This window comes from Zootoca vivipara, chromosome 4 (assembly GCF_965207765.1).
Source record: "Zootoca vivipara chromosome 4, rZooViv2.hap1.1, whole genome shotgun sequence".
Lineage (NCBI taxonomy): Eukaryota > Metazoa > Chordata > Lepidosauria > Squamata > Lacertidae > Zootoca > Zootoca vivipara.
The window spans coordinates 47,974,193-47,995,763 of record NC_142587.1 but is presented as its reverse complement, the minus strand read 5'-3'; the positions used below and the strand labels follow the sequence as shown (position 1 = coordinate 47,995,763).

The window sequence follows — 21,571 nt, the reverse complement described above, 5'->3', positions numbered from 1 at the left end:
TATATTAATGCAAAACTCATCAAAGGGAACACTGTGGAGGTAGCCTATCTTGATTTCAGCAAGGCCTTTGACAAGGTGCCCCATGATATTCTTGTAAAGAAGCTGGTAAAATGCGGGCTAGACAATGCTACCATTCAGTGGATTTGTAACTGGCTGACTGACCGTACCCAAAAGGTGCTCATCAATGGCTCCTCTTCATCCTGGAAAGAAGTGACTAGTGGGGTGCCACAGGCTTCTGTTTTGGGCCCAGTCTTATTCAACATCTTTATCAATGACTTGGATGATGGGCTTGAGGGCATCCTGAGCAAGTTTGCAGATGACACCAAATTGGGAGGGGTGGCTAATACCCCAGAGGACAGGATCACACTTCAAAATGACCTTAACAGATTAGACAACTGGGCCAAAGCAAAAAAGATGAATTTCAACAAGGAGAAATGTAAAGTACTACACTTGGGCAAAAAAATTGAAAGGCACAAATACAGGATGGGTGACATCTGGCCTGAGAGCAGTACAGTACATGTGATAAGGATCTAGGAGTCTTGGTAGACCACAAACTTGACATGAGTGTGATGCAGCAGCTAAAAAAGCCAATGAAATTCTGGGCTGCATCAATAGGAGTATAGCATCTAAATCAGGCATCCCCAAACTTTGGCCCTCCAGATGTTTTGGACTACAATTCCCACCATCGCTGACCACTGGTCCCATTAGCTAGGGATCACGGGAGTTGTAGGCCAAAACATATGGAGGGCCGCAGTTTGGGGATGCCTGATCTAAATCAAGGGAAGTAATAATACCACTGTATTCTGCTCTGGTCAGACCTCACCTAGAGTACTGTGTCAGTTCTGGGCACCACAGTTCAAGGATACTGATAAGCTTGAACGTGTCCAGAGGAAGCTAACCAAAATGGTCAAAGGCCTGGAAACGATGCCTTATGAGGAACGGCTTTTAGAGCTGGGCATGTTTAGCCTGGAGAAGAGAAGGTTAAGGGGTAATATGATAGCCATGTTCAAATATATAAAAGGATGTCATATAGAGGAGGGAGAAAGGTTGTTTTCTGCTGCTCCAGAGAAGCCGACACAGAGCAATGGATTCAAACTACAAGAAAGAAGATTCCACCTAAACATTAGGAAGACCTTCCGGACAGTAAGAGCTGTTCAGCAGTGGAATTTGCTGGCAAGGAATGTGGAGGAGTCTCCTTCTTTGGAGGTCTTTAAGCAGAGGCTTAACAGCCATGTCAGGAATGCTTTGATGGTGTTTCCTGATTGGCAGGGGGTTAGACTGGATGGCCCTTGTGGTCTCTTCCAACTCTATGATTCTATGAACTAGGTTGCTCAATACTAAAAAAAAAAAGATAGAAAAGGGTGTGTATGAAATATATATTTTAAAATAGTATGTGACTTGGATGCAATCTGGTGTTTCCAAAAGAAAGAATAAATTTCCTTGACAGTAGTAATTTTCAGAGCGGGATAGGACATCTTGGGAAGGCATGATTTATAAGTATCCAGCAAAGGTGTACCGATGTGAAAATGATCCACAGCCTCCCCTTCATTTGGTAATAGAATTTTAATAATACACTCCCAGGGGACCCTTTTAGCACATCAGTGGCCACTAGAAATACCATCCCTGATTCTTCAGAGGTGAACAAAGAGATTTTGTTTTTGTTCCTCATGATGACAGGAAATCTATCTGCTCCTTTCCAGATGGAAGCCACAATTATACCACTTCCACCTGACTTGCCTTCAATATAATAGTTCTGGGTGAATATGAAGAAATAAGTCTTTATCTCTCACTTTTCCTGCCCCCCCCCCCCAGTAGTGCTGTAGTAAACTATATCTATTAAGCATCCTAATAGCACCATTATTTTTGGAACACTAGGCATAGCAACTGGCTGTAGTAACATACAGCTCAGCAAGCCACACATCATTTTACAGTTCATTCACTGAGATGAATGTAACTAATACGTAGCTAAATTATATTCACAGGGCCATACAGCTATGATTTAATTATGGGGGAGACACAATTTAATGAAGGAACATGTCAAGTATTATGCTTGTGGGTCCATTCCTTCCTGGAGGGGCAAACCCAGGTGGTAGTGTTGGGGGTTTTAGATGCCTCAGCCATTGGCCTGCAGAATCCCTGTGTTCTGTTCTGTCCCCCATGCTGTTTAACATTTACATGAAACCACTGGGAGAGCTTGTCCAGAGTTTCCGGGTTCGGTGTCACCAGGATGCTGATGACACCCAGCTCTATTTCTCCTTTACACCTAAATACAAGGAAGCTGTCTTGGTTCTAAACCAGTACGTGTCATCTGGATGAGCGTGAACAAATTGAAACTTAGTCAGACAAGACAGAGGTGCTCTTGGTTAGTCAGAAGGCACAAAAACGAGTAAGAATTCAGTCTGAACTGGGTGGGTGGGGGTAACACTCCCCATGAAGGCACAAATTTGCAGTTTGAGAATGCTATTAGATTCGGTCCTGAGTATGGGTACTCAGGTCTCAGGGGTCCCCAGGAGTTTATTATTTTTTAAATTTGTACCCCACCCTTCATTCTTAGATCTCAGGGCAGTTCTTATACTGTATAAAAGAAACCACAAAATACGTAACAACACTACAAACCAATAAACCCCCTCCCCCCAATTGCAGAGTTGAAGCTAGTGCATCAGCTGGGCTTGTTTCCTGAGATGTCTGGTTTGGCCACAGCCTTAGTTACATCCCATTTGGATTACTGGAGCACACACCATGTGGGGCTGCCTTTGAAAAGTGATGAGGAACCTCCACTGGCTCAAAAAGCTGCAGCCAGATGGCTGACTGGGGCTGATTTTAGGGAGAATAACAGCTGTTACAACAGCTGCAGTGGCTACCAGTTTGTTTCCGGGCAAAATTTAAAGTGCTGGTTATCACTGTACATTGAGAGGAAGTTAAATGAATGAGATTTTGATATTATGAGGGGGAAATCCGTCAAAATAATGTAATGTTTCCAAAAGGAGATTCTAAGACACCCACAGATTTAAAAAACCCACCATCTCCATGAAAATTCACCCAAATTTTGGCCCCACCTATGTGGCTAAATAGAAATGATATGAGATTAAGAGTGCTGATCTGACAGCAGTAAGAAAGAATTCTTTCTTTCTCACCCAAAAAATGAGAATAGAAGCATTATCTGCTGGAATCCTACTTTAATTTTGATGGCTTCTCACATGTTAAATGCAATCTCCTTCTACACATTTTCTTCCCCCTTAAGGACTGCACATGCTGTTCTTCAATATAGCCTCATAACACAAATCAATCTATGCAAGTTGCACTTACCTGCACGCTGCTTTGGGAATAAAACCCACTGAATGGGGGTTTCTGAATATAGCAACCTCCCATATCATCAACCTGGCCGATAGTAATACCTATACTGCACACTCTGTGACCAACCTCCAAAATGCTAGTGGTTTAGACCCAGATAAAAGGTGAGATCAATGGGACTTTTGCTGTTAGCCTAACTTGCCCTATTGATTTCAATAGGATCCTAAGTTTAACTAAATTAACGATGAAGTGTCAGCATCATTTGAGGTGTACATGAGGTCTCTATGCATCCTACATGTTTGGCCCTTTGGAGCAGCACACAAATACGTAATAATAATATATATTATATTATATTAATTGCCACCCATCTGACTGGGTTGCCCCAGTCACTCTGAGAGACTTACCACAAATTAAAACATCAAACACAGTAAAACAACAAACATTAAAAACTTTCCTATACAGGGCCGCCCTCAGATGTCTTCTAAAAGTCAGATAGTTGTTTATTTACATCTGATGGGAGGGCATTCCACAGGGCAGGCACCACTACTGAGAAGGTCCTCTGCCTGGTTGCCTGTAACCTCACAGAGAGGGAACCATCAGAAGGCCCTTGGAGCTGGATCTGTGTCCTAGCTGAACAATGGGGGTGAAGACACTCCTTCAGGTATACAGGCCATTTAGGGCTTTAAAGGTCAGCACCAGGGCTTTTTCTCAACCTAAACTCAGTTCTGGCAGGTAGGCACAATTGCCACAATAAGGTAACAGCCATAATAAGGTAAAAATGGTGTTGTAATGTGGTCATTAAAGGTAAAGGTAAAGGGGCCCCTGACCATTAGGTCCAGTCGTGACCGACTCTGGGGTTGCGCGCTCATCTCGCATTATTGGCCGAGGGAGCCGGCGTATAGCTTCCAGGTCATGTGGCCAGCATGACAAAGCCGCTTCTGGCAAACCAGAGCAGCGCATGGAAACGCTGTTTACCTTCCCGCTGTAGCGGTTCCTATTTATCTACTAGCATTTCGACGTGCTTTCGAACTGCTAGGTTGGCAGGAGCTGGGACCAAGCAACGGGAGCTCACCCCGTCACAGGGATTCGAACCGCTGACCTTCTGATCAGCAAGCCCTAGGCTCAGTGGTTTAACCACAGCGCCACCTGGGTCCCTACCACTCAATATTTTGGAGCAATTATAATTTTCAACATTTTAAAAAAGCACAAGGGAAGATGGCTGAAGAAGGGAAGGCTCACTGAGGCAACCCAGTCAGATGGGTGGCATACAAATAATAAAATAATAATTATTATAAGCAGCTACAGCCAAGGAAGAGTGTAGCATATGCTGAAAATGTCCCTTTGACTAGTTATACCACTCCAACAGAGGGCCTTGTAGCTGATGAGGGAATGTTAGTTTGTGTATCTGCTAAACGTAATACCTGTATAAAGGATATAGGCCAGGCATCCCCAAACTGCGGCCCTCCAAATGTTTTGGCCTACAACTCCCATGATCCCTAGCTAACAGGACCAGTAGTTGGGGAAGATGGGAATTGTAGTACAAAACATCTGGAGGGCCGAAGTTTGGGGATGCCTGATATAGGCCTACAACTCCATGAGGCCTTCCTGAGGAGAAGGTCAGCAGCAACAGGCCAGTCAGAAGACTTGTTAAGACTAAAACCCCAGGAAGCAGAAATAAATAAATAAATAAATAAATAAATACAGTAATAGTAATTTATTATATATACCCCGCCCACCTGGCTGGGTTTCGCGACACTCTGGGCAGCTTCCAACAAAGATTAAAAATACATTACAACATCAGTCAACAAAAGTTTTGCCACAAGGGATTTGGCATATGGAAGAGGTACTCGGGAGCAGCACAATCTGATCCCTATTCCCTTATCCCAATGTAAGAAAAAGGAAGAGCCCAGGGCGTGTATTTCATGTTCCCAACAATTACTGTCTGCGGCCCCCAGCTTTGCACACACACACGTGCACGGGTCCTATAGGGTAGGCAGCCCACACACGCTCTGTGGGTCACCACCAAATGCTACCCCCCTGCAGGCGTGTCCCACACAGTGTGTGCTCCTGTTCAAAAGGCAATAGTGAACACGCGGAGGCTAAGCATGGGAACACCGAAGCGCCACTCCACAAGTCCGTTTTGAACGACTGAAGGGCCTATTCTAAAAATGCATGCGATAATGCCCATTTCGGACGCCTCATCCTCGGGGGGGGGGGCTGTTGCACACAAAGACTTAAGGTCGTTGGGAGTTGAATCTGCATTACGGAATGATGACAACTACTGGGACGCGCGGGTTGCAGCGTGGAAGTCATTTGAAACAGCCTCCGACGTCCGAGGATGAAGTCTTGCACCCGTGACTCGACTCTCGCCTCTCTCTCCCCACCACCCTTCGCCCCCCATAAGCCTGAGAAGGAGCAGGCGGAGGAGTGTCCGCTGCCGCGGCGAGATGGAGCGGCGTGCGGGCGTTGTTCCTCCTCCTCCTCGCCCCACCCCAGTGAACGGGATTCGGGCTAGAATTGCGGAGGCCGCGGTTCTCCAGCTCCGCGGTACTTCTGGAGAGGCGTGCGCGTCTGGAAAGTGGGGAGGGATGGAGAGGCGTCGTCGTCGTCAGGGAACAATGCCTCCCGCCGCCCGCGAGGACCAGCCTTGATGCAAGCGCGGGTTCCCTTGCAGGCGAGCTTGCAAACGGCAGGAACCCGGCTGCCTTGGAGCCAAGGCGTCCTTTTGCAGCAGCGGTGGCGCCCTCCTCCACCTCCTCCTCTCGCTTCCAACCCAACTCTCCTGCCCCCGGTGGCCCGGGAGGAACTGAACTGTCGCTGCACAGGAAGTAGCGGCTGCTGGGAGCACACAAACGCGCACACACACCCCAGATCTCTCTCTCTCTTTCACACACACACACACACACACACACACGGAGGCAGCTGGGTCTGCCGCACTCCATGCCCTCGGCTCTCCGCACCGGAGCCCGGCGCCGCCGCGACCCCAGGCTTCCCGCCCGCCTCCTCATCGGAGCAGCCCTCCGAAGCGCCGCCGCAGTACCAGAGGCGGCGGCCCCAATTGCGGTAGCCGGCGCTGAGGGAAAGAGGTGGCGGCGCTGCTCCTCCTCCTCCTCCTCGGGGGAAGGCGGCGGCGGAGGTGGCCGCGGCTGTTGGGTCGGAGCTGGGCCAGGACAGCCGCGGGGCAAGAAAAGGAGGAAGGAGGCGAGACAGCGTCGGCTGCTGCTGCTGCAGGTTTGTGCTGCTCCGGCAAGGGATCGGGTGGTGCAGGCGGGTTCGTGCAGTTGCCGGCATATCTGGTTCCTCTCCTCCCTTTCCCATGAGGAGAGACCCTTTCACCTCTCTCACCCCTTTCTCCCCTAGCACAGCGCAGGCCCCGGCTTGCCCTTCTTTGCAGGTGGCTCCGCTGGGCTCAGTCTGCTTGCCCGCCCCCTCCCCCTTTTATGCCTTCCCCAGCCCCTCCACGCAGCCCTCTGCTTGCTGCAGTCCTTCCTCGGGCGCCTCCCTCCCCTTCGCAAGCCTTGTTCTCCGGCTGCCAACTTCTTCCTGCACCCCGTTCCCTCCCCCGGGGAACCTTAATGGATTAGTCTCCTTTCCCCCCTCGCCCTCTCCCCTTTGCATTGTGCGAGCCGCTGCCTTAATACCGCTGGATGATACGGGTAGTAGCGTCCCCTCCTCCCTTAATTTCCTCCGTTTCCCTAATTGCTTCCGTGCTGTGGTAGTGAGGGGAGAGCTATGTCTGCCGGATTTCTTCAGTGTGTGGGTGGTTTTTTTTTTACTTTTTGGCTGAGTTTCTCTTCGGGTTTTTTTTTGTTTTTTTAACACACCAGGGGTTAGCCTTGCGATGCTGAAGCAGCCCTTGTCTCTTTACACACACCCTTTCCTATGGTTGTGCTTCAGGCCCCCATCTGCTTCCCCGAAGGATTGTGAAATTGGAGGTATGCTTTCTGGGCTTGTACGTTGCCGCTTTGCCTGGGTATCTGTGGTGTTGCAATAAAAGGAGGGGCTTCCAAACCGTGGGGTGGGCTCTTTTTAGACTCATTACTTACTCTTTAGCCTTAACATTTGTGGGCTGGGATTGTACTGTACAGTATAGGAATTGTTAAGAGGCATTTCTTCAGTCACAGGGATGCTCAGCGGTTGGAATTCTTAGTGACAGAAACTGGAAAAGACTATATCTTTCCCACCAGACTGTCTCGATTTCATGTGTTTGAGATGCGAGAGATGTTTCCTGAGGGCCCGTCCTACTCAATTATCTTGTCCCTGGGAGTTTTGAGAGAACTAAGAGGTTTTTGCTATTTATTTTGCTCACTCTGTGCTTTTAAATGAATCAGTAGACACTGGTCTGTTAAAGGGCATGGGCCTTAAAATTAAGGTATATACGGTACGTACTTGCCATTCTACTTTTAGTATGAGTACATTGTTCTCTCTGATCAGATTAGATTTATTCAATTTGTGTTTCACAAATGGAACCCCAAAGTGATTTGCAATACCATAAAACTAAATTAAAATGAAACAAATATGTTAAAAGTGTTCATCTACAAAAAATACCACTTAAAAATAAAACAACCATCCCACCCACATAAGGATGAACACTGAAAGCCAGACAGTTAGCACTGATAAAATGCCCTGGAGAATCAAAACATATTTGCCTGGTGGCAGAAGGTTGGCGAAGTTGGTGCAAGGCATTCCTGGGATGGCATTCCGGGGGGGGGGGGGTGTGTCAGCACAGAGAAGGCTCTGTGGCTTCATAGGTAAAATGTTACAGCATATAAAGTAAAGTGAAACGTGAGTTTTCCACTGTATGTAGATTAGATAGTTGCTGCAGCACACACCAGATATCTCGTCTGTGAGCCCATACAGTGGAACCTCGGTTTATGAACACCTCGGTTTATGAATTTTCAGTTTATGAACTCTGCGGACCCATCTGGAACGGATTAATTCATTTTCCATTACTTTCAATGGGAAAGTTTGCTTCAGTTTATGAACGCTTCAGTTTATGAACAGACTTCCGGAACCAATTACACCCATGCTTCAGTTTATGAACGCTTCAGTTTAAGTACTCTGCGGACCCGTCTGGAACGGATTAATCCACTTTCCATTACTTTCAATGGGAAAGTTCGCTTCAGTTTATGAACGCTTACTCCGCGGACCGTCTGGAACGGATTAATTCATTTTCCATTACTTTCAATGGGAAAGTTTGCTTCAGTTTATGAACGCTTCAGTTTATGAACAGACTTCCGGAACCAATTGTGTTCATAAACCGAGGTACCACTGTACTACTGAGCAGACTACCCTGGTTATCTAGTTATCTGAATTATCTGGTTATCTAGTTATCTGGTTATCTAGTTATCTGAATTATTGTGGCAAGTCACAGTGAGTTGTTTTTTAAACCAAACATTGGGTGTAGATGTGTGGTGCAATAGTAATATGTAACCATGGGATCTTTAGAGTGTAACAGAATAAATTCTCTCACCGCTTTCAATATGTACTTATTTATATACGGTAGAGAAAAATATTGCTTCCGAAGCAAGTCTGAATATAGAGCTCTCATGTTAGTTTAACCTAATTGGAAAGTGTATGTATATGTGTGTGTGTGTATATCTGTATCTATACACACACATCTATCTATCTTTACCTACCTACCTACCTACCTACCTACCTTTACTCAAAGGTCCATTTTCCTCTTCCTTTGAATATGGCAGATCATCATAGAGGTCCTGACATAGGGAAATTTGTAGCCTTCCATAAGTTGTTGAACTACATTTCCCACAATCCCTGACAATTGGACCTGTTGGCTGCAGCTGATGGGAGTTGGAGAGCATAAGGTTCTTCATCCCTGATTTTTGGACTACAACTCCCATTATCCTTGGCTATTAGTCATAGTGACTAGGGCTGATGGGAGTTGCATTCTTAAACATTTGGATGGCATGGCTTTGTCTACCTTTGTTTTAGGTAGACTGTTATCACTGATAAGCTAGAGTCAAACCCTCTGTTTGATACATTATTAATTTAGTGGCACTTTTAAACTTCTGTCAACCAGAAAATGTGAAATGCTAAAAACACACCCAATAGTTGTCATTCTCCATGCAACCAAAGATCTACATAGTTGCTGTGGGTGGAATTCCATGAGGTCCACTTGCGCAATGAGACTTCCCCCACCCCATCCTTACCCCATGCACACCGTAAACCTGCTATGGGTTTTCTCTCAACCCTCCAAGGCAGATTTAGGGAGTGCGGGGGAAGGGAGAGTCCCGTTGTGTGAGCAGACCTTGTTCTGTGCACCCAACAACATAGTTGAATCCCACTCTGTGTCAACAAAAAAGAACGTGCAAAAATGGTGCTGTCTGCCACAGCAAAAACAGGTATTATGTGGCATCTGTAGTAGTGTCAATTCCACCATTATCTGGCTTTTGTGCTAGACACTTGTGACAAAACCATGTTGAAGCGAAAGTGGTATACCCTGGAGTGGAGGCTGATGAAGCAGACTGGAAGACTGCTAGAATGCAAGCAGATAAAGACTCCAAATGAATACAACTGAACACACATATGTGTGGATTATCTAGCCTACTCTGTGGCAGTGAAGTAAGCAAAGTAGGGTAACTTCTGTGCAGCAAATTTTTCCTTGACTTGGTGTGCAACGGAGCAATGTAGAGTGTTGTGTTGTGTTGTGTTGTGTGGTGTGGTGTTTTATATCCTGGCCCAAAGAAAGAGGCAGAGCCCTCAACAGCCTGTTGTGACTTATTTGCTAGACATTTTTAGGATAAAATCACTTGTATCCATAGAGATGCAGACTGTCATGGTAGGTCAGTCTCTTGGGGTGTCTACAGAGAAGTCTGGTCAGATGCCATTGGATGAGTTTCCGTGGGTGTCAAGGTACTTGGACAAGTGTGGGTGACCATCTGTATTCTTGCCCTTCCTGGTTAATAATATTTGGTAGAATTTGTGTTCCATTTGTTGTAAATTAACAAATGAACCTCTCTTTTGGGTCAGCAGCCCCCTCCCAAAGTAACCCGCTAACCCCAAAGTAGATGCTCCTTGTTGCGAACTTTGTCCCGGGATGCGAGCGGAAGTTGCGCAGCGGCCACGTGGCAGCAGCAGGAGGCCCCATTAGCAAAAGCATGCCTCATGTTAAGAACAGTTTCAGGTTAAGAAGGGACCTCCGGAATGAATTAAGTTCGTAACCGCAGGTACCACTGTATTGGTATTGTTTGGGTAACTTCATTGTTTTAAATAAAGTGGCTACAGCTTGCATTTTATAATTTTCTATTTTATGGACATACACTCATATATATGCTTTCATGTATATATAATGCATTAATGTTTCAATTTTTTAATTTTCATTTTATTATCACTTAGATTCCAATGATTTTCTTTTCCATGAGTTGCAGAGCTTTGGACAATGTCCCTAGTGCATAATACCAAAATGAACCGTAACCAACTTTTAATAAGTATTGGGTGACACTGTCTTAATAGTTATCATTTAGCAATATATCATAACTCTTGAATAATAGATGTACATATTTACCCATGCTCTTAGGAATAGTTGATAGGTTTTTAATTTCTACCTATTACAGGAACTTTCTCGACATTTTCTATTTAGGTGGTATATAATGTTGTCAAATCTTACTGCAGAATTCAGTGCCGCAGCTAGCCAAGAATGTACCATATTCCAAAAACTTCCATATTGTAGACCTTGAGATACATATGAAAATGTGATTATTTGTGTCTTGTTATAGGACATGATTTTCAAGTACTGTACTGTATAGTCTCCAAAACCACTTAACTGTTCTGCACTTGCTGCGAGGCATTAATTTCTAAAAGCCCACAATGTGTGTACAAGGATGAAGTGGTTACATTTAGGAAAAGTTTCTTAAGCAGTCTTTGATATTTAAGTTTTCCCAAGTCCTGCTTAATGACCCAGCTCCCTGGTCTCCTTCTGTGAAATTAGAGCTAAGCCAATGAAAAGTGAGTCTGTGACACTCCTGCCTGTAAAACTCCTCTGTGACATCAGAACAGATCATCAGATCAGACACTGGCATCAGGAAGAGCAGGAGAGAGGGTGGCAAGCGCTCAGAAGGATGTGTTGGGGAGAGCAGGACTGTGACAAAGTAGGTTTAACAGTCACTGCTTTGCTAATGGACTCTTGGCTATTTGTAGAATAAGTGTCCCTATTGTTTCTTTTAAGTATTGAAGGTTATTAGTTTTCCTTTAGATGATAGATGTCGCTTTTGGTACTGAAAGAGCTATCACATGCCTTAAAGTCTAACGGAGGAGGCCCTGCTACCCAGGCAGGCAAGATGAGAACAGGGCTTTTTTTTTTTTTACAGGAAATTGCTGCATTTTACAGAGGGGGAACCTAAACTGAAATCAGTGGAAAATGTAAGGAGCCATGTTATGGGTTGGTTATAATATCATCAGTTACATGAAATGTTTAAAATAGACAGGGAAAATGGTTTTTCGGACCAAAGCTCACAATTTGAAAAAGAAATTCTACAAAGAAAAGGTTTTGTCTAAAATGTACAATCTGTTATTGGATTGGAAAACAAAAGAAGAGTTTGTCAAAGCCTCTATGATACACTGGGCAATAGATATGGGACATAATACAGTATAGATTTTAACCTCTGGGAAAAACTTTGGAAAAGTGATTAGCAGTTTACAACATGTTATTATTTGAAGGAGTAGGCTTGCTAAGATGTATGAGACTGATTCAGATAAGTGCTGGAGATGCTATGAGATTGAGGGAATGTCCTTTCATACCGTATGTGGTAGACATGTAAAAGGGTAAAAAGAATATTGGGAAATAATCCATAATGAATTGAAAAAAATGTTTCAAAGTACTTAAAAAAAACAAACCATCAAAAACCAGAGTGCTTTTTGTTGGGGATAATTTAGACAGAAATTCCCAGGTGTCAAAAAAGGTTATTTATGTATGCCACTACTGTGGCCCGTGTTTTGTTAACCCAAAAATGGAAAATGAGCGAGGTTTCACCTAAAGAAGAGGGGCAACTTAAGCTGACAGAATATGCGCAGCTTGCAGACTTTAACATATAGAATAAGAGAGCAAGTAGAACGTACATTTAGAGAAGATTGAAAAATGTTTATTCAGTATACAGTATGGGGAAAAATTGTGTACTCTTGAAAACATTGGCAGCATTAAGATAAATTCAACAGTGTAAATAAGTTTTGATGGATATAATGGAGTACTGTACTGAATGGTTTATTTTTTTGTAAAATATGCAGGGATTTATGATACACAAAATGAACCATGGAAAGAGAGGAAGGGAAGTCATTGATATTTTAAGGATGTTTAAATGAGTATTATAAATTGTAAAACAGAATATTTAATAAAAATTATACAGTGGTACCTCTGGTTAAGAACTTAATTCGTTCCGGAGGTCCGTTCTTAACCTGAAACTGTTCTTAACCTGAGGTACCACTTTAGCTAATGGGGCCTCCCGCTGCCGCTGCACGATTTCTGTTCTCATCCTGAAGTAAAGTTCTTAACCCGAGGTACTACTTCGGGTTAGCGGAGTCTGTAACCTGAAGCATTTGTAACCCAAAGCATTTGTAACCCGAGGTACCACTGTATATTAAGAGAGAGAGAGAGAGAGAACAGGGTTTTTTGGGGTGTTCCTAGTATCATGGAATACCTTCCAAGACTCACCAATGTGTGCTATTTCTAGAAGAAGATGCAGAACATTATTGCTTCTAACGACTTAACTGAACAAAAGTAATTGGCCTAAGTCAGGCTTCCTCAACCTTCGCCCTCCAGATGTTTTTGGCCTACAACTCCCATGATCCCTAGATAGCAGGACCAGTGGTCAGGGATGCTGGGAATTGTAGTCTCAAAACATCTGGAGGGCCGAGGTTGTGGAAGCCTGGCCTAAGTGGTTTGTGTTGTAGTGCATGTTGATAGTGGATTTACTGATTTTTTTACAATCCAGTTTGAATCTCTGGAATTTAAACATTGTAGGGTGCAATAAACCAGAAGTTCAGTGTACTATTGATTTTGCTAGGGGAACTAGCATGTACTTTAATTCTCTTCCTTTGAAATTGAAGAAATTTATTTTTTGCCTGGATTGCACTCCTCCTTGTTATTTATTTATACCCCACCCTTATTCCTGCCTTTATAGACATTAATAATAATCTTTGATGGGTGAAAATGTGTGGGTGGCAGCTAGGAACTTTTTTATCTGAAAATGGACAGGCTATCCATGGGATAGAATGGCAAAGTGTGCAGGATTCTTCTTCACATATTTTACTGAGGGAGCAGTAGGAAAGTACTACTGTTGGTAGAGTGCAAACGCTCTCTGTGTGTAGATATGTACACAAGTTGCATACCAATAACTTAAATGGAGCACTTAACAGAAATGGTTAGACGTGTAGACTGTTAAAGTGGGGGGGGGAGGAGTTGGAAATGCATTTTGAGGTTGCCTGACTCTTTCTGTTGCCATGATGAAATTTTATATGATGCATCACAAAGAATCTTATTTCACATCTGTGATTGCCCATTTTGAAATATGGTTACTGACTCATGCTTTCACAGGTGTATGAATACCTAAAGTAAGACTAGGAAGGGTTCCAAGCTAATTACTTTGATAACTGGCAGACTGAATTCTGTCTTGTGGTGATTTTCATGTGGCCTACAGACAAATTTGGAGGTGAGAATACAACTAATAAAATCTCAGTAGCTCATAAAGTTGAACTTTCTGCTTCCAATCGAAACAGCACAGAGTTATTGAGATTTTTGGGGGGAGGATTGCCCAGAGTTGTTGAGCCTTTTAAGCCTCCTATCACCCACCCTATTATCACAGCAACAGCCAATCAAAACCAGCCCTTGCCGCAGCCACAAATAACACGCCCAATAGCCACTGACAATCTCCGGTTTGCGGCAACAACCAGTCCCACATCGTCCCTATGCACTATCTGTGTATAATACGAACCCCTATTTTTAACATAATTTTTAGGTGTTTTTTTTTAAAAAAACTCGTCTTATACACGGAAAAGTACAGTATATATGCCAATCAGGTATGAACTGTTTAGCTGATTAATTGGCTGTATTACTTTACTAAAACACTTGATTAAAAAGATGCTTCCCAATTAATTGGGGCAAAAAAAATATTCAGCTGGCCTCTGTTGCTTTTAAGGTGGTAATGACACATACAATTCAAACTAAATAATAAAATCTGAACCAAATCCAATCCAAATCAAACCAAATAATTGCTATGATCACTGTTCTTTATAATTTGAGGTAGTATAACTTGTATCTTTATTACAGTATTCCTTTTAATGTTATGATATTTTCATTGCAAGCCACCTCAGATGAAGTTAGGTGGGAAGACTAAGTTGCTGTGGGGCTCAATCCATCAGATGCCCCCTTTGGTGCAATTTTCGTAGGTTTGAGTGAAATTTGGATTGGAAGATAATTTACTTGGCGGCACTGATTATTGTATTCTACATTGGTTTTGTACCACTTTTTTATTTATTTAGAATTCATTGGAAACACCATGCCAAAGGAGACATGTCCTCATACTCTCTCCTCCGCTTCCCCACAGTCTACTTAGTTTTTCCTTGGTTTCCATGTCTACTCAAAATTCATCGATACTTGCTTCTAGATAAATGTGTATAGGATTGCAACTGTGCTATTGTTTTACACAGTTTCCTGGGAGTATGCCTTTTTGCACTAAGTGGAACCTCATTCCCAAGTAGACATGTCCAAGATTGTGTCGTAAATCTAAAGTTCACTGAAGAATTGCTGTTGATAGACCCTATTTTGTCCTGGCGCTAGAAGGGTAAAAGGACTAAAGCTTTATTTGCAGAGTACCTGCAATACCCTGGCAGTCCTGGCTCCAGTCAAACCAAATCTTTTGCTTTTGTGAGCATTAAATTCATGCTTGAAAAGAGCCTGAGTAGTTTCCACTGATTAATCAAGTGTAGCATTTTAATTCTCATTGCCTGGTAGAAGTAAAAAAGTGTGAAAAAGAAATCCCAACATTTCTGTCGCATGTTTGGCTAGTGAATCATTCTCTTTAAGTTTGAATGGTGGCATTTATCAATAGGGGTAGACTGTCAGGGTTGCTTGATATGCTAATAATTTGAGCTTTTCGTTGGTAGCAATTTATTGGATATCTGTAAATCTGTCCCTTCGCTCACTGGAAATGCTTGTGAGAGTGGATCTCAGTTAATTTCACGCTGCAGAATATGGTTGGAATCCTGTTGGTGTTCTTAAGTTTATGGGAAAAATTCAGATCCAGTGGATGCCTCCACAAACAAAATAAGAGGGGAGGTAATTTCTGCTGATTCCATGCCCTCCCCGCCCCCGCTGCCTCAGCAGCCTTTGAAAATTGGCTCCAGAACAGGGGGGGGAGGTGGTGTGGAAGGCTTTAGCGCAGGCATGTCAAACCTGCGGCCCTCCAGATGTTTTGGACTACAATTCCCATCTTCCCCAACCACTGGTCCTGCTAGCTAGGGATCATGGGAGTTGTAGGCCAAAACATCTGGAGGGCTGCAGGTTTGACATGCCTGCTTTAGCGGATGGAGGGGGAGTGGTATAGGCAGAAATCACCTCCTCCTTCCCAGGCAATTGTTGGATCAGAAGCCCTTCTGAAAGTGCAAGGGCAGCAGTTGGATTCTACCCTCTGAAGGAATCAGGACTTTGGTGATGTGAAGGATTTATATTTTTTTTTACTATTTACATTCAACCTCCCAACAGTGCAATGAGCGCTGGTGTCCGATGCCCATAGAGACAGATCAAAAGGCAAGGAAGGTAGCAGCAGGTGGAGTAAGAACCATAGCTGTCAATTTCTCCCCTTTTTAAAGGGAAATTCTGTTATGCTGAATAGGCTTCCTCACGAGAAAAGGGAAAACTTGATAGCTATGGTAAGAACCAGTGACAAGTAGAGCCAATTCATTCTCGTTTTGTTCCCATCCTCCTGATTTCACATTTCGTTTCTTCATGAATCTTCCAGAATATGGTATTCACCAATTACAAGAGCCACTGGATAAAGACAAGTGAGACCTCCATGCAGGGGAAAAAAGGTTCCGTTACTGAACAACAGTAAGGCAGGATGGAATATTACAACCAGATCATCACAAGGTGCAGTGATGCAGGTCACCACTACCTCTCGCTTTATAATATATATGCAACACTTGAGTAATCCATTGTCCTGCACCAGCGCTGCCAACTCAATTTGATTACGTGTCCTTGCCAAGCAGCATAAGAGCTCTTGCAATATCAGCATATTTTGGAGTTGTGTTTTAACCCCCCCCCGCCATCCCAAAAAGTCACCATATATTTATTCCATCCTCTCTCCTACAAGTGTTAAATTGATACTAGAAAACAAACACACACACAACAAGCAGACTTATTCATTTGTTTATTTTATTGAGAACGTTTATAACTCACCCTTCATCGTGATGGATTCCCATGGCAGGGTTCAAGCTACAGATTCTATGAAACTACATAAAACAGCCATAAATCATCAGAACAAACCTAGCAATAAGAGCAGCTAAAGTCACAAAGCAATCTATCCGCCAGAGTTAAAACCCTAAAAACGTTAGCCTTAGATGCTAACTAGTTTATGGAAGCTGTGGAAAGCGTGTGTTCTCTGGGGTGGCGGCAGAGAGAGAAATGTTGCAGACTGTGTGGATGTTTAGAAAGAAAGTCAATAATGGTTTGTTTGCGGGGCAGGTCCCAAAGAATCTTTAGTCTTAACTTGAGGTAATGCTACTGGCTTGTGTCGTTGCCAGGGATACCCTTGTCATGGTTGTCTAGGGCCTGTGATGGTGTCATTCTTTCTTCTAGTCTTTCACAGAGAAGGTCTGCCAGCTTGCATCAATACAATACAGCACCTGCTGTGTACATCCCCATTGCATTACTTACTTATCCCTACACTGAGAATGATGATTGTGGAGTTTTTGTCTTTTGTTTACACTTCTTTCCACCAAACATCACAGTCATTTTCAAATGCAGAATACAATACTGGCCTGCAGCTAGGCTTTTTCTTTTCTTTTTTAGAGCTGCTTGCAAGAAGGGAGCAGGGCTGAGTGGGGTGACTGGAGCCCCATTATTTGGAGACAAACATCCTTATTTCACCTTGAGGTTGGCTGTGTAAGAGAGCGAGAAAGAGCGCACATCATTCTGTTAAGAGGCTTAGTTTGGCCCAGAAGTGTGTGTTGACTGATCTGCAATGTTTGACCTTATGCTAACAATCTCCATCTCTGGCTCTTGCTCTGTGCCCTTCGTCTAACTGGAATGTGGTTCCAGGAACAGTAGAATCATAGAGTTATAGAGTTGGAAGGGATCTTGAGGATCATCTAGTCCAACCCCCTGCAATGCAGGAATATATAGTTGTCCCATACCGGAATTGAACCTACAACCTGTAGTTCTCTTATGGGGCTGCTTGGATAGAAGGAAGGGATATACGCTATTCAGAAGGGCATTTCTGAGCAGCCTAGGAATTGCCTTCAGTAATTAAAGAGAACTGACTTGGACTATTCACATGTAAAATAACAGCAAGGTTGACAGGGCTCATTACTGGGGTTCAAGAATTCTTGTTTTGTTTCTTCCCCTCCACTCCAAGAAAAAATAAAAGGAATGGTTACATATTGTGTCATATTGATGATGTTTGATCTGAAAAACAGATTCTTTCCCCATGATTCCTTATTTGCAGAAAAGCAGTTTAAAAATAAAATAAAATATACAGTAGTTATATCCTGGTTTTTCTACGGTCACGGAACCCAAGGTGGTCTACATGTGGTTCTTAGATGACCACCCATCCAGTCACTGATCACACCCTGGCTGGCTTAACTTCAACAAGGTGTAGCCTGGGACCTTTAACTTACTGTGTTTTCTAGGTTGTCATTGACTCATTTCAAAGCAACCTACCGGTATAAATATAGGTAGGTTTTACATAGCTGTATTTAAACTTAATCTTAACCAGGTGATTTTAAAAAAGTTAAATCTGATTCTACCCCCCCCCTTTTTAAAAGTTTTTCCTGGCATGGTTTCCTTTTTATTTATTTGCTTCAAATATACAGAACTGGATCAAACCTAGATACTAATAGGAAATCTGTTCTCCAAGCATGGGCCCTTTGTAGCTAAAACATTGTCATTCACAGACGTGATGAGGGTATCAGCAGCTTTGAGGGAAATGTCACGGTTTGGAGAAGTACAAGAAATCCTATGGAGAAAACAGCCACTACCCAGTGAGCCTGGAATGCAGACTGATTTTTGCTAGGTAGCAGGGATGGGACCAGGAGGTGTGGAAGGGAGTATCATAGAAATTGGTATGGCTGCAAGGAACCCTGAATAGAAGCACTCCATTCTGCAACATTTTGCTGCAGTCTCGCTTATACCGTGTTTCTCCTAAAATAAGACACGTCTTATATTTATTTTTCCTCCAAAAAAACACACCACGGCTTATTTTCAGGGGATGTCTTATTTTTTTTTGTTAAGCTTTTTTATTTTTTACCGGTATTAAGCTTTCAGAGAGTTTTGCTGGGTCGGGGCTCCGTGCGGCGCACGCTGCTGTCCTTGCCGGCTCCAGCTCAGTCGGGGCTCGGCGCTCGGAGGGGTGTGTGGGTTACTTGCTAAGCAAAGAGCGGCTGCTGCGGCGACTACCCCCCCGCCCCTTGTCAGCAGCCGGCTGCCCGGATCACTACTGCCTTTGTTACAAGCTTCCAGAGAAGCAGCTGCCCAACAGCAAACTTCCTCACGCGATTAAGTTTCCCCTCCGGGTTGCAGGACTGCGCCCCTCCACACTCTCGCGTGATATTTTGTTTAGGGCGGGGTGTGTGTTGTCTTTGCAGATCGAACATCAAAGCTGAGAAGCGACTTTTCAAACACAGACAGTCGCTATTTAGCCATCATTACGGCGCCCCCGCCCCCCAAATGCCCCTCTAAAATCTGTTGCTCGGGGTGCAGCGTCTGCAAAGCCTTGGCTGCAGAGCAGGGTCTCCAAGCAAGCGAACAGCGGCGCGCCCATTCAAGATGCCCAAGCGAAGAGCAGCAGTGGCTGCCGCCTCGCCGTGCACACTGCCGCTGCCTCCTGTTGTAGCAACCCCAGCTCCGTCGAGCCGCTTCGCCTGGCGGGATGAAATGGAGGACAAACGCCGAATGAATAAGCGCTTAACCGGCGCCCTCTCTCCCCCCGCCCCCAGCAGTATAGCGTGCATCGACTGCTAAAGAGGCTTCGCATTCAAAACGGCTGCAATCCCTGGCGCGTTTACCTGAGCGAAAGCTCCGTGCAACTTGGCGGGACTTGCTTCCGTGTAAAGCGTGCACAGAGTCGGGCTGCAGGGGGCTTTGCTTTTTTGAATGAGGGGCGGGCGGGTGGGTGGCAGAATCAGATCCAGGCTGCCTTTTTCCAAGTATCCACATTTCTCGCCAGGATCTTGACCTAAGCTTCCCCGAAGCCTCTTCCACTGGGTCTTTACCGGGTCCTGCTGAGTTGGGGCTCGGCGCAGCACGCGCTGCTGTCTTTGCCGGCTCCCGCTCAGACTGAGCGGGACCTGGCAAAGACAGCAGCGCGCGCTGCGCCGAGCCCCGACTGAGCAGGACCTGGCAAAGAGCAGCGCGCACCGCGCCAAGTCCCGACCCAGCGGGACCCAGTAGAGACAGCAGCGCGCCGAAGAAGCGCCATGCAGACCTGCTCCCACCACTACCGTAACAATACCCCAACACGTCTTATTTGGGGGGGATGTCTTATATTTTTTTGCCTTTAAAAAATCGTGCCATGGCTTATTTTATAGGCACGTCTTATTTTAGGAGAAACACGGTAGCATGCATAATCTAACCATATTAATGACAACAGTTGCTTGTATACATGCTTTTATAAATCTTCCAAGTACTGTAGTTTGGGGATGGTTTCTTCCAATGCTGCAATTAACTCTTATTCTTTATTTTTTCCATTTCAGAACTTACATTTAGTATATGAGGTGATGAGGGCAACAGCATGATTTCTATATCAATCTTTTAAATCACTTTCTCCCCTTCTCCGGATTCATAATTTAGTACCTGCCATTAAGTTAGCCAAAGTTCCCCCAAGAGGCTGATCCGATGGTCTTGCTATGCTGGGCGGCTGATCTGCCAGCACTGCACTAACGCAGTGTGGCTGAGAAACGTATACTCTACCAAGCAGTGAAGTCAAAAGCGCAAGAACAGAACCACAATAATGCTTGCTAATGAAACCTCTACTTTAGTCATGCTTGGAAGGCAGCAAGCATCACATAGCAAGGAGTGCAATGCCAGAATGGCATTGCAGAACTTTCCCCACACAATGTACAAGTTAGAAGAGCCCACAGGCTTTTCCTGGCAGAGCTGCCAATGAACCTGTAATCAGTAGGTCTTGTTTGTGCAAGATGGAGGGCAAGGGAGGCACACAAGGGCACCAGAGACACCACAGTGACATGACTGGTAGTTCCAGTGGGTTAAAACAATGCAGTAGTGGATACGGGGTTCAAATTGCAATGTAAATGTGGCCTTCACAAAGGAAACATACTATTTAGCAGTGATAATTTTGAGTGGACAAAGGAGAAGCAGTTCATTTATTCATTGGTGACATTTTGATGACCATCCACCAACCAAGTATTTGGGGTGGTTTAAAAAACCTATGAATCAATGAAATATGTTATCTGAAACGTGTGAACTAACCTCTGTGGTTGTATTTTGCCATGTAGGTTGAGCATGGCCGTTTTTTTGGCAATGCAAGTGTGTCATTGCTTGACCCCATATCTCCCCAGAACCAGCTGGGTATTTTTCTCCCTAAGTACATGTTCACTACTGTAGCCATGACCAAAATGTTGAGGTCTTTCTGCTGGTAAAATGTGGGCGCACCCTTTAAGATTAGTCCTGTGATAGGCAGTTAAATGGCTATCTCTAAATAATCTCTAAATAGAGTTGGTAGCAAACTATTCTGCTTCCACAAATTTATGTATATATTTAGAAGATGAATACTGAACAATCGTTTGCCAAATTCACAGGCATATTTATAACAACCTCTTTAAGAAAAATATTGCTGGGAAGGAAAAGGAAAAGTCAGATGTTTTTGTGCCAAAATATGCTGGGGAAAAGCTGGAAGAAGAGTCTCCTCTGATTGGCCATTGTCTTTGTATGCTTAAAGCTGAGTTTCATAGAGCACAAAGTGGCTTTTCAAATAAAAATGTAAACCTTTTGTTTGAGGAGTAATCTGAAAATAGTAATGTAAAACATATAAAGATGCTCAGAAGCTCAGGGGATAGCTGTAATCCAGTACATATTCTTTATTTACTTATGGAAGTA

At 44.1% G+C, this 21,571-nt stretch overlaps 1 protein-coding gene across 3 annotated transcripts in view; it reads left to right on the top strand.

The window, feature by feature from the left end:
• Positions 1 to 4,996: 4,996 nt before the first annotated feature.
• AGPAT3 (1-acylglycerol-3-phosphate O-acyltransferase 3) overlaps positions 4,997 to 21,571 on the top strand; it is a 75,347-nt gene continuing 58,772 nt past the window's right edge. For all 3 annotated transcript variants that reach the window (XM_035114791.3, XM_035114788.3, XM_088667822.1), the window contains exon 1: positions 4,997 to 6,522. The gene's annotated coding sequence lies outside the window, so the exon portion shown is untranslated. The remainder of the gene's footprint in view (positions 6,523 to 21,571) is intronic.